The sequence below is a fragment of the Engystomops pustulosus genome, chromosome 6, assembly GCF_040894005.1.
Source record: "Engystomops pustulosus chromosome 6, aEngPut4.maternal, whole genome shotgun sequence".
Lineage (NCBI taxonomy): Eukaryota > Metazoa > Chordata > Amphibia > Anura > Leptodactylidae > Engystomops > Engystomops pustulosus.
In genome coordinates this window covers 81,699,306-81,713,978 of record NC_092416.1, presented here as the reverse complement: position 1 = coordinate 81,713,978, position 14,673 = coordinate 81,699,306, and the positions used below count along the sequence as shown (strand labels likewise).

The 14,673-nt window shown below is 45.0% G+C and overlaps 1 protein-coding gene across 1 annotated transcript in view; it reads right to left on the bottom strand.

Moving 5' to 3' along the window:
* Positions 1-14,673, bottom strand: part of JAM3 (junctional adhesion molecule 3) — a 397,725-nt gene that overhangs the window by 242,164 nt on the left and 140,888 nt on the right. The window lies entirely within an intron of this gene.

The window sequence follows — 14,673 nt, the reverse complement described above, 5'->3', positions numbered from 1 at the left end:
CGGTGCCAGTGCGGGTCATGCATCCTGTAATATACTAGACTGGCTGAATGTAGACACAATCCAATCTAAGCTCAATAAAATCAATGTGTACAAGGCTCCTGGACCAGATGGGTTGCACCCCAGAGTTCTTAAAGAACTCAGTTCTGTTATTGCTCTGCCACTGTCTAAAATCATCAGCAAGGCAAATGTGCCAATATTTAAAAAAGGCTCTAGAACTCCAGGCAATTACAGGCCTGTAAGCTTAATTTCAATTGTGTGGAGAATATTTGAAGGGTTAGTATATATACTGGAGTATGTGACATCAAATAGTATAATTAGTGACAGCCAGCATGGGTTTACTAAGAATAGAAGTTGTCAGACTAACCTGATCTGCTTTTATGAAGAGGTGAGCAGGTTCCTGGAAGGAGGAGCTGCTGTGGATATTGTGTTCTTGGATTTTGCAAAGGCATTTGACACTGACCCTCATAAAGTCTAGTGGTTTGGAAGGAATCATTTACAATTGGATTGAAAACTGGCTGAAGGATTGTGTACCGAGAGTTGTGGTCAATGATTCCTACTCAGAATGGTCACCAGTTATGTGTGATGTACCCCAGGGTTCTGAGCTTGGCCCACTACTATTAAATATATTTATTAATGATATAGAGGTAGGAATTAAGAGCACTATGTCTATTTTTGCAGATGACACCAAGCTGTGTAGTGTCATACAGTCTATGGAGGATGACTTGGACTGAGTGCTTGGTCATCCACTTTGCAACTGAGGTTCAATGTGGATACATGTAAGGTTGTGCACCTGGGGGCTAATAATCCACATGCAACATATGTCCTTGGGGGTAATACATTTGGGAGAGTCTCTTTTGGCAAGGACCTGGGGGTACTAGTAGATTATTAAATAACATCATGCAATGTCAATCAGCTGCCTCTAAAGCCAGCAAGATCTTGTCATGTATCAAAGATATTAAGGACTCTCAGGATAAGGATGTAATATTACCACTGTACAAGGCATTGGTTCGGCCTTACCTGGAATATGCCTGTCAGGGTACGGGGTCAGTGGACCCTGTGGACCACCGTGGGAGATCATAGTATCATAGTATATAAGGCCGGAAAAAGACATAAGCCCATCAAGTCCAACCTGTTAGAATTAAATAAATGTTTTATCCACATATTTTTTCTCTCCAAAAAGGCATTCAGACCTCTCTTGAACATGTACATAGAGTCCGCCATAACAACCTCCAGCAGCAGAGAGTGCCATAGTCTCACTGCTCTTACAGTAAAGAACCTTTGTCTATGTTAATGGTAGAATTGCCTCTCCTCTAGGCGTAGAGGATTCCCCCTTGTCCTGGTCACAGGCCTAGGTATGAAAAGATCTTTAGAGAGATCCTTGAACTGCCCATTCAGGTATTTGTACATTGCAATGAGGTATCCCCCCAGTTGTCTTTTTTCTAAACGGAATAATCCCAAATTTTGTATTCCAGTCCCCCCATTCCCCTAATAATCTCGGTTGCTCTCCTCTGCACCCGTTCCATTTCTACTATGTCCTTTTTATACATTGGTGCCCAAAACTGTACACAATATTCGATGTGTGGTCTGACCAGGGATTTATACAAGGGCAAAACTATGTCTTTATCATGAGAATCTATTCCTCTCTTGATACATCCCATAATTTTATTTGCTTTAGCAGCAGCCGACTGGCTCTTGTCACTAAAATTAAGTTTAGCGTCCACCAATACCTCCAAATCCTTTTCAGCTCCAGTTTTACCAAGTAATTGACTGTTTAAAACATAATTATAATTTTTTTTTCCATGGCCCAAGTGCATAACTTTACATTTATCTACATTAAACCTTATCAACCATTTCTCTGCCCACTCCTCAAGCTTCCACAAATCCCTCTGTAATGCTAAACTATCGACCTCAGTATTTATTACTTTACACAGCTTAGTATCATCTGCAAATATTGAAACTTAACTGTGTAAACCCACCAAAAAATATATTAATATAGAAGTGGCCCCAATACCGACTCCTGTGGCACTCCACTGGTAATGTCAACCCAATCTGAGAATGTGGCCCCAGTGATTTATCAATCTTAGTGGTTGCGAGGCAGCACCGTACCTCTTCCTGGGTTAAACTCTCGACATTCCAAAGATAATTTACATAATTCCTCATTGTGTCTTCCACCAGAGGATTTACCTGGGTAAAGACAGTCGAGAAGGCGACATTCAGTAGATTGGCCCTTTCCTCATCTCCTTCTACCATGACCCCATGTTATTCCTAAGAGGGCCCACACTCTCCGTTTTTAGTTTCTTATCATTTATATACTTGAAAAATAATTTGGGATTATTTTTGCCCTCCCTGACAATATTTCTCTCAGTCTCTATTTTTGTGGCCTTTACCTGGTTTTTACAGGATTTATTTTTCTCTCTATAATCCTATAATGCCTTACAGCTACCTTCACGTTTTAACTCCTTAAATGCCTTATCTTTCTCACTTATTGCTCTCCTTACAAGACTAGTTAGCCACATTGGCTTTTTCTTGTTCCTTTTATGCTTTTTCCTATATGGTATGTGTTTTCTCACAGGACTTTTTTTTAGAATATATGAGAAAAATTCCCATTTTTTGCAGCGGTTTTTTTCTTTGAGAACATTGTCCCAGTCTATGCCTTTAAGGTCTTCCCTTAGTTGCTGAAAATTTGCTCTCCTGAAGTTTAGACTGTTGGTTGCCCCTCCACTAACCCTCTTAGTAAAGCATAATACAAAATAAATGATATTATAATCACTATTACCCAGGTTCCCCCCAACCTGTAATTTTGATACCCTATCAGGTCTGTTGATTCGAATAAGGTCCAGCAGTGCCCCCCTCTTGTTGGCTCCAGGACTAATTGCGACAGGTAATTGTCTTTTGTTGTTGACAAAAACCTGCTACCTTTGAAGGACCTGCAGGTTTCTGCCCCCCAGTCAGTATCTGGGTAATTGAAGTCCCCCATGATAAGTTCTTCACCATGCTTTAAAGCCACATCCATTTGACTTATCAGCATTTCCTCTGCTGCCTCCATTATATTTGAGGCCTTATAACAAACCCCTAGTAATATTTTATTATTCTTTTTCCCTCCTCTTATCTCCACCCATATGGACTCCACGTTTTAATTTGCCTCACCGATGTCATCTCGCAGGACGGGCTTAAGGCAAGAATTCACATATAAACAAACCCCTCCACCTTTTTTTATTTATACGATCATTTCTTAAAAGACTGTAACCATCTATAGTAACAGCCCAGTTCCTCCATTTTGTTTGTGAGGCTTCTGGCATTTGTGTACATGCACTTTACATGGTTTTTCCTATCCCTATTCCTTTAGTTCTTATTCCCCAATCTTATTCCAGCCCCCCTTCCTCCCCCATGGACTATGACTCTTCCCAGCTCTCTATCTACACTGTCTTTTTGCCCTGCACAAGTGTAGTTGCCCTCCCCATGTCTCTAGTTTAAACACTCCTCCAACCTTCTAGCCATTTTTTCCCCCAAAACAGCTGAACCCTCCCCATTGAGGTGCAGCCCATCCCTACTGTAGAGCCTGTAGCTGACAGAAAAGTCAGCCCAGTTTTCCATGAACCCAAAGCCCTCCTTCCTACACCAACTTTTGAGTCACTTACCTCCATGATCTCCCACTGCCTTTCTGGTGTGGCACGTGGTACAGGTAGCACTTCGGAGAAAACTACCTCGGATGTCCTTGCCCTGAGCTTATGGCCTAAATCCCTGAAATCATTTTAAGGACCTTCCACCTACCTCTTACTTTGGAATTAGTGCCAATGTGGACCATGACCGCTGGTTCCTCCCAGTAATCTGACAACCTGATCCGCAACATGCCGAATCTGAGCTACCGGCAAACAAAACACTGTTCGGTATGCACGGTCTTTGTGACAGATTGCCCTGTTTGTTCCTCTAATAATGGAATCTCCCACTGCCAGCACCTGTCTGACCTTGCCTCTGCTCCCATTACCCTTCTTACTGAAGCAGCCATTCCCCTGGTTGCTAGAGGCCATGTTTTGCTGCAGCATTGCTACCCCAGAGCTAATATCCCCCTCATCCGCCAGCCTGGCAAACTTATTGGGGTGCACCAGATCAGGACTAGACTCCCTACAACTCTTCCCTCTACCCCGCCTTCTATATGTTACCCAACTAGCTGCCCCCTCGCTCTGCACCTCCATACTTCCATCCCCACACCCATCTTCCTCCATCTTGTGCTCCAGGAGCAGCAAACTTTACTCCATATTGTCAATTGCCTTGAAACTTGCTCATTTAGATCCAGAATCTGGGTTTCCAGATGAGCAATTTTCCCACATCCCACACAGCAGTATTCCCCCTCAATTAGCTGTTCAAGGAAAGCATACATGGCACAGGATGTACACTGTGTAGCATTGCCACTTATGGAGTCCATAATGCTAATGGGAAATACAAGAGAAATACAGAAGAAAAGAAGATTTCAAAGTAATGTAACACAAAAATACAGCGGTTACCTGCTAAAGTCCCTTAAACCTAAGTCCCTTAATACCAAGTCCTACTTTGGACACTGCACACACTTCGGATCAATGCACACTCGCCACAAAGCTTGCACACTCGCTTTTCTGAATGATCTTAAAAAGGTTATTTACCACAAAAATCTTCTGTGTTCACTGCAACAAGATCTGACTGCAAACCCGGCTGCAGGGTGCCACTAGGTCGTTCCACAGGTGAGACTATCCCGCAGTGGCAGCCAAGGATACAGTAACGAATCATCCAGGCTGGAGGTCAGAAGCAGGCTGGTAGTCAGGGCAGGCGGCAGAGATGCAAGGTCAGCATACATGTCCGAGGTCAGCAACTGGAGATCACGTAGGAGGGAACGGGAACACTGGAGCATGGGAACACACTAGAGCACAGGAACACACAGGAGCAGGAACAAGGGAACAGGAATGCAGGAATACACAGGAACGCAGTAATATACAGGGAGCTATCTCTTCTCGCAAGATGGCCTTAAGATCTGGTGGGGAATCATGGGAACAGGCGGCATTTAAGGAAACCCGGAAGTGCCAGCGCCAATCAGCGATGCGCTGGCCCTTGAAATCTTTGAGAGCCTAGGGAGCCGGGACGCACGCGTGGCCTAGACCAGCCGGCAGTGTGGAGAGGTGGGGTCGGGCCGGGGAGAGCCGCCAAAAACAAACAGTTGATCCAGAACAGAGATGACCGGTAAATGGGATGTTTGCATGTCCTTTGTGTTCTGTATCCGCTCATGCTTTTGGCTATCAATCCTGAAGCTTTCATTCCTTCTGACAGATGAAATAAAGGGGAAAGCCAAGCATAGTGGCAACGTCATAAAGTGGTGGAGGGTGAAAACAGCATTATGGAAATCACAGGGAGTTCCAGGGAGACAGCGGTCAGTTGTAAGCAGCATGAGTAGGCCACAAAGTGGCACAATGACAAATTCTGGAGCTGGCAGCAACATAGTAGGCCACAGTGTGGCACAATGACAAAGTGTGGAGCTGGGTGACAATTACAGTCCCTGGTAAAGATGGTGGGTGGCAAATGTAGCAACTGGCAGCATATGTGTAGCATCAGACGGTGGCTGCGTCAGAACAGTGGCTGAGGCATGTAGTTAGAATCCAGACTCATTTCTCAACATTTAGGGGAGGCGTCATGGCTGATCTAATCTTATGCATAAGGCATTGCTGTGTTGAAATCCTGGCCGATCCATGCCTGATTCATATTGCCCAAGGTCAGTTTCTCCACATTATGGGTGGACAAGCAGGTTCTCCTTGGGGTAACGATGGCCCCCCTCTGCACTGAACACCCGCTCTGATGCCACACTACTGGCCGGGCAGGACATCTTCTCTACTGCAAACTCTGCAAGTTGCGGCCACGCATAAAGTTTGGCTGCCCAGTAGTCCAGGGGATCCTCTACCTGGGGTGGTAGAGTGCTGTCCAAGTAGGCCACCACTTGCTGGTGCAGGGTCTGCTCCATGTCCTGCTGCTGCTGGTGGCGGCTACCCTCCTCACTAGTTTGGTGAAGGAAACTGCTCATTAAGGACTCCAGGCTTAAGCTGCTGCTGATGGAGCTGCTACTGCTCCTACCCACCCATCTCCCCACAGCAGCCGTGGCAGTTGTATGTGAGCGATGACTGTCAGGAATCCCTCGGTCAGACCTGACAGAGGATGGACAATGGCGCACATATGCAGCGGCCAACTGTCTGCACAGTATTTCTCTACAGTACGCCAGTTGGGGGTCCAAGAGGGGAGAGAGCAAGTAGTCATCCCTATGCCGGATGTTGACTATTCGGCTGTCACTAGTTAGGCGAGGCAGAATGCTGTCCAAGTGACTCTGAGGGACTCCTGGCCTCCATCCCTACTGTATACTGCCACGGTGCTTCTGGGTCATCTGCCTTTTCTTCTACCTCCTCCAGATACTCCTGCTCCTCCTCTGTCACCTGAATAGAAAAACCACTAATTTCACCAGACTCTGCTTGTGCTCCAATGACCTCTTCCTCCAGTTCAGGGCCAACCGGACTCATGTGGCCATGAGATGTAGTCGCCACTTCTCCAGTGCCCTGACCAGACAAATTTTGCAGCAGCTGTTCCAGGACATTTAGCAGTGGAATGACATTATTCATCCCGTAGACCTGGCAAAGTCCTAGTCCTAATCAAAGTTACACAGGGGAGTACTCCTGTCCGCTTGCATCATCAAAAAATCATTAATGGCTTTTCTCTGTTCATATAGGCGGTCTAACATATGGAGGCTGGAATTCCAATGGGTGGAAACATCGCATATAAGCCTATGTTGGGGGAGGCCGTTCTGCCGCTGCAACTCGAGGAGGGTGCGCTTGACTTTGTAAGAATAGCTGAAACGCATGCACAGTTTCCTGGTCATTTTTAGAATGTCTTGCAGATGGGTGGAAGACTTGAGGAACCTGTTGACAACCAGATTGAACATGTGCGCTATGCAGGGCGCATGGACCATCCCTCCTTGATGCAGCACGGACATCATGTTCTTCCCATTGTCAGTCACCGTGGTTCCGATATGCAGTTGTCGCGGAGAAAGCCACAGATTGATTTCTTCTTGCTTGACACGGAGCAGTTCCTCCCCTGTGTGACTTTGTTCTCCCTGGCAAACCAGGTGTAGAACTGCGTAACACCGCTGTGCCCAGCACATGTGGTATGATGGAGCAGCACTTAGACTTGTGGAGGCTGAGGTGGTAGCGGAGGAGCATGAGGAGGCGGGCATTGGTGCATGCATTGAAGCACATTCACCCAGTGGGCCATAAAGGACGTGTACTGGCCCTGACCGTAGTTACAGTTCCACACGTCCGTGCTGCCATGCACCTTGTAAATAACTTATAAGCTGTCGTCCGTGTGCCCCCGCTGCAGCCCGGTCTTCTCACTCACCTCTCCCGGCTCCTGCTCTTCCCCGGACTGCCCTGCGTGCGTGTCCCCACCTCCTAGGGCGCTCGTGGCTCCTGCCGAAAATTTAAAGGACCAGCGAACCGCTGATAGGTGCACTGGCTGAACGCCTCACCTTTAAGAATCCTGCCTCTTCCTGTGTCCCCTGCCAGATCTTTGTGCCTCACAGCCTAAGAGAAAGCTTCCTGGTGATTATTCCTGCGGTCCTGTGTATTCCTGCGTTCCTGTGTATTCCTGCGTTCCTGTGTATTCCTGCATTCCTGTGTGTCTCCGCTCCTGAGTCCTGTGTAGCCGTGTTACCGTTACCGTGTGCCTGTGTCGCCGTTCCCACCTGCTGGACCTCCCGTTGCTGACCCCGGATTTGGACTTGACTTCGCATCTCTGCCGCCTGCCCTGACCCCGAGCCTGGACCAGACTACGAGACCGTCTTCTGCTAAGGTACCTCGACCACCGCAGGCTGGTCGCGCCTGGAAACGACCTAGTGGTATCCTGCCGCAGCAAGTCCAACCCGCTTTGCTGCAGGCTCTGGTGAAAACCAGGTGCCACTTGGATTCCAGTCCCAGATGTCGGCTAGTTCCATCTCCCGCAGTGGTCCAGAGGATCCACTGATCCTGACATAAGCTCAAGGACTCGTCCACCTTCTGTTCTACATATTTGTGAAGGGCTGGTACTGCCTTTTTGTTAAAGAAATTTCGGCTTGGAACCCTCCACTTCTGTTAGTTCTCTGAAGGGTGCAGAGTCCACGACTTGGAAAGGGAGGGACTGCAGTACCAACAACTTGGACGGGAGCATGGTCAGCTTCTGCACCTTAGGATGGTTGGACGCATACAGTTGTCTCTTTGTAATCGCCTCCTTCAACTGCTGGTGCCATGCCAGGAGCAGGAGCATCTGGACTGGGAGATGATGTCAAAGACTGGAGTCTTGACTGGAGGTGTTGGAGTCTTGACTACCTGAAATAGCATGTGTGCCACTAGGTGCTGCTGCTGTTGCTGCGGCGGCAGAATGGACTAGCAAATCTGAGTCACGTTTCTCTCAGGCAATTGGATGGTAACACTGCATGTGTTGACGCAGGGCTATGGTGCCACGCTTCACTTTCTGCCTGCAGATTCTACATATGCACATGCTCGGCTGCTCTGGTGCCTTAACAAAAAACTTCCACACCGGCGAGTTGGTGATTTTGCCGCCAACACTCTGCACTGAGTGACTACTAATGCTGCTGCCTCTCTGAGCCCCTGTACAACTGCTTACTTGGACCTGCGAAGTGGGCTTTGTACCCCGTGGCCGTATGGCTCCCGTCCTCGCTCTGCTGCTACCCTGCTAACTCACGGCCAAAGTGGAGACTTGCTGCCTGCTTCGCTGCCTGATGCGCCCTTGCCTCTTTTCCCGACGATGATGATGAAGCCCTTGCTTCACCCGGCTCCCAAGTGCAATCGGCTAAGTCATCATTGATTTGTGTTTCTCTGTCACTGCTTTTCTCCTCAACATTCTCAGTATGCACAGTCTGACTACTTGTAAGTGCAACATAACCTCCCGTGGCACTCTCCACATCTCTACTTTCCCGCCTACCGCACAATGTCTGCCCCACCTCTTCACTGCCAAGCAGCTACTGACTGTCCCCACAGAGTTCATCTTCGCTGTATAGTGGTGTTGAGCCCAGACCACCTAGTAGATCTCTGGCTGAGGGAAATAAACAGCACAGAGGCTGGTTGAGGACAGGTGAGGGACACTGACCTGCTCCTGGGCCATGCCAACTAAGGGTTGTATCTGACAAACCCACAGACTCTTGGCTGGGGTTGTCAGATGTAATTTGGGTGGATGACCTACCAATCAAGAAACTTTGGGTTGTTGATCAATGCACTGCCGGTAGATGACACCGGCAGTTAAGGCCTCACAAAGTCACCCCTGCTGCGATGTCCCCTTACTGTGCTGCGACCTCTGCCTGCCCCACCTGCTACCTCTCTGGGGCAGATTTATCAAGTGTCTTAAAGTCAGAATATTTCTAGTTGCCCATGGAATCACATGCAATCACAGCTCAGCTTTAAAATATTCATGAGCACTGGTAAAATGAAAGCTGAGCTGTGATTGGTTGCCACAGGCAACTAGAAATATTCTGACTTTTAGACACTTGATAAATCTGCCCCTCTGTGTGACATATTGGTTAATAAACTATGTGGATTTGACACAGATTTCTTGCTATCAACTTTAGCAACAAAAAAGGATTGAAATTTGTGGTATACAGATCCCCCAAAACGGATACCCTGACTTTGAGCAAAAATCATTCCACCAACTATGCGGATTTGACACAGATTTCTTGCTATCAACTTCAGCAACAAAAAAGGATTGAAATTTGTGGTATACAGATCCCCCAAAACAGACACCCTGAACTTTGATCAAAAATCACTCCATTAGCTACTCAGTACAAGCAGCTAGACGCTAGAGACAGCACATGCAGTTTGAAATGATGGGATTGCAAATAGCCGCCTGTTTTTGTAGGGCTGTCACATGAGCCTGCCGGCCGCTGATTGGCTTTTATGCCTGCAAATGTGATCGAGGGTGTTCTTTCCTTCTTCACAGAGTTCTCTGCCCCATGTAATACGTTGTGCTCACAGCCATTTTGCTGATAAAGAGGAAAAAAATTTAGATTTCAGTTTTCCTGAAACTCGGAACAAATTCCGAATCGTTAGAATCGATCAGCCCATATCTAGTCATAAGGCTTCCTAAAAGTCATACTTGATGGCAAGGGGGCTGCCTTACAAGGTAGCAATACTTATTTGCATACAAGCAAAGTTGGTGATTCTGATAAAAATACACAACAAATAAACACCTGATTTATTGTGGGCAGGCAAAGCAGCCGCAATCAGGTAGTAAACATACACCAAAAGTTTGAACATGAGTGACGTACCACCCAAAAAGAGAAATTTAATTGCAACAAAGAATACTTTATTATGTGCAAAAATACATTAACAGTAGATACAATTACTGGACAAGCAACAAAAATTAAAAACTCTGCATGGTACAATAAATCGCTAAACAAATAGCCTCGAGGTAGGTGAAACAGTCATGAGAGTTGTTTATAAAGAGCCAATGCACTATAGTGCATGGTAACAAGGCAGTAAACAATGACACATATAAATGGGATGACCAAAACAGTAACAAATACTATACCAAATGATGACCAGCAGAGGATTGCCCCATAAAAGGATTGCCCCATTGTGATAAAAAGTAAAATTTTGCTCCTCTTTATGCTCACTAATTTCATGCTTAATGCATTAGCTCAATATAAAAACTTAGTTATATTGTAGGAATCAGTGTAGCAATTATATGAATAATTTTTGCAATGTGGTGTACTAAGAATTATCACCAACTCCTACTGCATATCTACAGTAATATGTCATCTTTTTAGAATAGTTCTGGCTTCTCCAAAATTTACTGGAAAATACTCCAGTTCATTGGTTCTTTGCTAGTCCACAGTGTGTTGTTACCAAAAATAGAAACCAAGAAAGCAGGGAAACATGGGAAGGCGGAGCCTACTTATAACATGCTGTATATCCCTGTAAAAATTGTCGCATCTAATAGACTGTTGTCTGCCCCAAACAAACACTAAATATATAACCTATACACCCTAAACAAAGGGGAGGTATGGCAAGACAAAGACAAATAGTGGTAAAATGTAATACAAACTTTATTGACACAAATTATGACATAGGTACATGGTTAAAAAAATGTTAAAATCATGTAAGGTTACAGTGGTGGTACAGACAAAACACAGTCATGCCCGGACACAAGAAGGGAGCTGCAGTAATAAGTGTTGTAAACAGGACTGGGTTACAAACATACATCAAACCCACGTTTTTAGATTAGCAGCGTGCCACATTGCAAGATAGTGCAAGCGATAAGATACCAGTCCTTACCAAGTAAATGAAATATACAAAGTCCGGTGTCCAGGGATGACTGTGTGTCCCGACATGTGTTTCAGCTCAAACTGAGGCACAGTGCATATTCCCAGTAGTCACAGTGTTTGCCAACAGTAGTCACACTGTTTGCCAATAGTAGTCACAGTGCCTGATCCCAGTAGTCACATTGTTTGCCAACAGTAATCATGGTGTTTGCCAACAATTGTCACAGTGCCTGCTTCAGTAGTCACAGTGCCTGCCCCCTGTAGTCACAGTGCCAGCTGTCATATGGAACAATAGGAGTGAGGGCCCTGCTCGCAAGAGCTTACAGTCTATGAGGATGAGGGGGTGACACAAGAAGTATAAGAGCTTGTAGAATGGTCCAGCCATTCTTTATAAAGGAACAGAGCAAAATAATTGAATGAATAAAAATTCTGCTGCTTGAACCAATCATCAGCCGCCATCTAATATACAAAGTCCAAAGTTAATGGGACTGCAGAAAAACCTGGAGCAATATTGACCATCCTGAGTATTTTTAAGAAATTTGCCTTTGGGGGAATACCTCTTTAATTTATAGACATAAATGATTTGATTTATTTGCTATTGTGGATGGATGGATGAATGAATGGTTACAGACATCAGGTGAGATTTTCATGTAAATAACACCTTTGGAAATATATTTACTTTAGAAAATGAATGACATGTTCAATATGTATTTCACACACTGTAGATATCTAAGGAAGGTGTAGATTTAGTTATTTTAAAACATTGAAGATGGTTTTTGCAAACTTTGACCTCACCAGGCGATTATGCATGTGCAACAGTTAACGCCATAAGGTCCAAGTACCAACATGTAATAACAAGTATACACTAAGCATCTTTTTCATGCCTCTGCTGGTTTTGAAGTACAGAACTGGGTACAGACCTGTGCATTGCTGATCATGAAAAATTCTGGCACCCCTGGCATTCTTAACACTCTAGCATTGTAAACAGATTGATAATGTACATCTGGAATACCTAGGAGAGTAGATGAACTGTGACCTTTAGTAGAGGATGCAATCATTGTGTTATCTTTTATTGTTATCCTGTCTATCTTATGACTATTCGAAAAGAATTAGCAAGTCTTGGTCTTTTATTAAGCTTAAAGTGGTATTTCCACGAAGGCAAGTTTCTTCTATGTACTCTGGATAACAAAATAACACATTCTCTAATTCACTGTTATTAACAAAAATACAGCATTTCACAGATATAATTTCAACCTGTCTCTATCAGTCCTGCGGTACAGAATTTTAGTTGCCCCTTGACAGGACCTTGTAACTTCTGACTTAGGGTCGGGCCGCCATCTTGGATTTCTCTGTGACAGCGTGGAGCTGAGATTTCTGTCTCTCTCTGCTGTGTGCCTGTAGCCATGCCCCTTGCACGGAGCTCAGGGACACTCACTGATCACTTCCTGTCAGGAGATTGTGAGCAGAGAGAGAGGCTACAAACTACAAGGAGATAAGTGATCCGAGGGAAGGGGAAAGGAGGCACATTTCTGTGAGATGTAGCAGAGCTAAAAGTATAACAGTGCAGAAGTTTATGTTTCAGTATATTAGTACAATGTCAGAAGCCCGTTGAAAGTGTATATACACCTGTACCCTGATAATCTAGCCACCATGTCACCCCACAGAACTAGATGGGTCATAATGGGGCAGATTTACTTACCCGGTCCATTCGCGATCCAGCGGCGCGTTCTCTGCGGTGGATTCAGGTCCGGCCGGGATTCATTAAGGCAGTTCCTCCGACGTCCACCAGGTGGCGCTGCTGCGCTGAAGAGCATCGGAACGCACTCAAGTTCACCGGCCTATTCCTAGTGAAGGTAAGTGCAAGCTCCGTGACACATTTTTTGTTTTAAATGCAGCGTTTTTTCCGAATCTATCAGGTTTTCATTCGGCCACGCCCCCCGATTTCCGTCGCGTGCATGCCAGCGCACGTGCGCCAAAATCCCAGGGCAATTCAGGGGAAATCGGCGCAAATCGGAAATATTTGGGTAACACGTCGGGAAACCGCGATTCGGGCCCTTAGTAAATGACCTCCAATGTGTCTGTTTAGAGAGTCTAGGGAGTGATAGCCTAGGGAGTGATAGCAGCTAAAACAGCAATAACACTGAACAACATTGTAAAGTAGGGGGTTAAAATGATCTTCAACCCCTTACCGACATGTGATGTAGTATTACATCACATGCCAGGTCCCGATGCATGGAGACCTGCATCGGGACCTGGCTTTTCCTGCTGATCGCCGCCGGTGGCTTCAAAAAAATGGTGGTGCCATCTTTCCAAGGATCGTCGCTCCCCATGACGTCATCGGGGAGCGGTGATCCATCGCCATGGTAGCCTCGGGTCTCACGAAGACCCGAGGATACTTCAAGTTAACCCATGCATTACAATGTGCTATCAGCACATTGTAATGTATGAGGAGTAAAATCCCCATATTCTGCCATACTGTAGTATGTCAGTATATGATAGGATCTTACAGACAACCTAGGGTTAATGTACCCTAGGGATTCTGAAATATAGTAAAAATAAAAATAAAAAAAAAGTTTTAAAAAATATAATAAAAAAACCCTAAAACTCAAATCACCCCCCTTTCCCTAGAACTGATATAAATATAAATAAACAGTAAAAATCATAAACACATTAGGTATCGCCACGTTCGAAAATGCCCGATCAATCAAAATATGATAACATTTTTTCACCGCGTTTAACCCTATAACAGAAAATCGCGCCCAAAGTCGAAAATGGCACTTTTTGACCACTTTTTAAAAAAATGTAAATTCTATAAAAAGTGATCAAAAGGTCTCACAGTCCTAAGAATGATAACATTGTAAACATCATCAAAATCCGCAAAACAAGACACCACCCACAGCTCCATACACCAATGTATAAAAAAGTTATTAGCGGCAGAAGATGGCAAAAGCCCCCAAAAATTTTTTTTCAAAAAACATTTTTAACATAAGCAAACATTTTTTAGAAAATATGGTTTTTTTCTGGTTACATTTTCCCTTTAATAAATATTGTATTACCTTAAAGGGAACCTATCATCTGCAATTTGCCTAATAAGCCGATAACAGAATACTGTCAAGCTGCATAACACCTTCTAGATTTTGTTTCTTTCATGGTTCAGTGTGGTGGCATCATCTAGAGTTTCAAACTGGAGTCCAGGTGGGGAAATCTGTGGTTGACATTATGCATGTAGGATGTATGGATGTAGGAAAATCAATTACAATGAAGGGGGACTTGGAAGAGAGAGCTTGATTTCAGTGGTAAAACCTCCGCCTCCTTGAGTTTATACAATGACTTTTGCATCTTACTTCAATGTAGATTTTCTG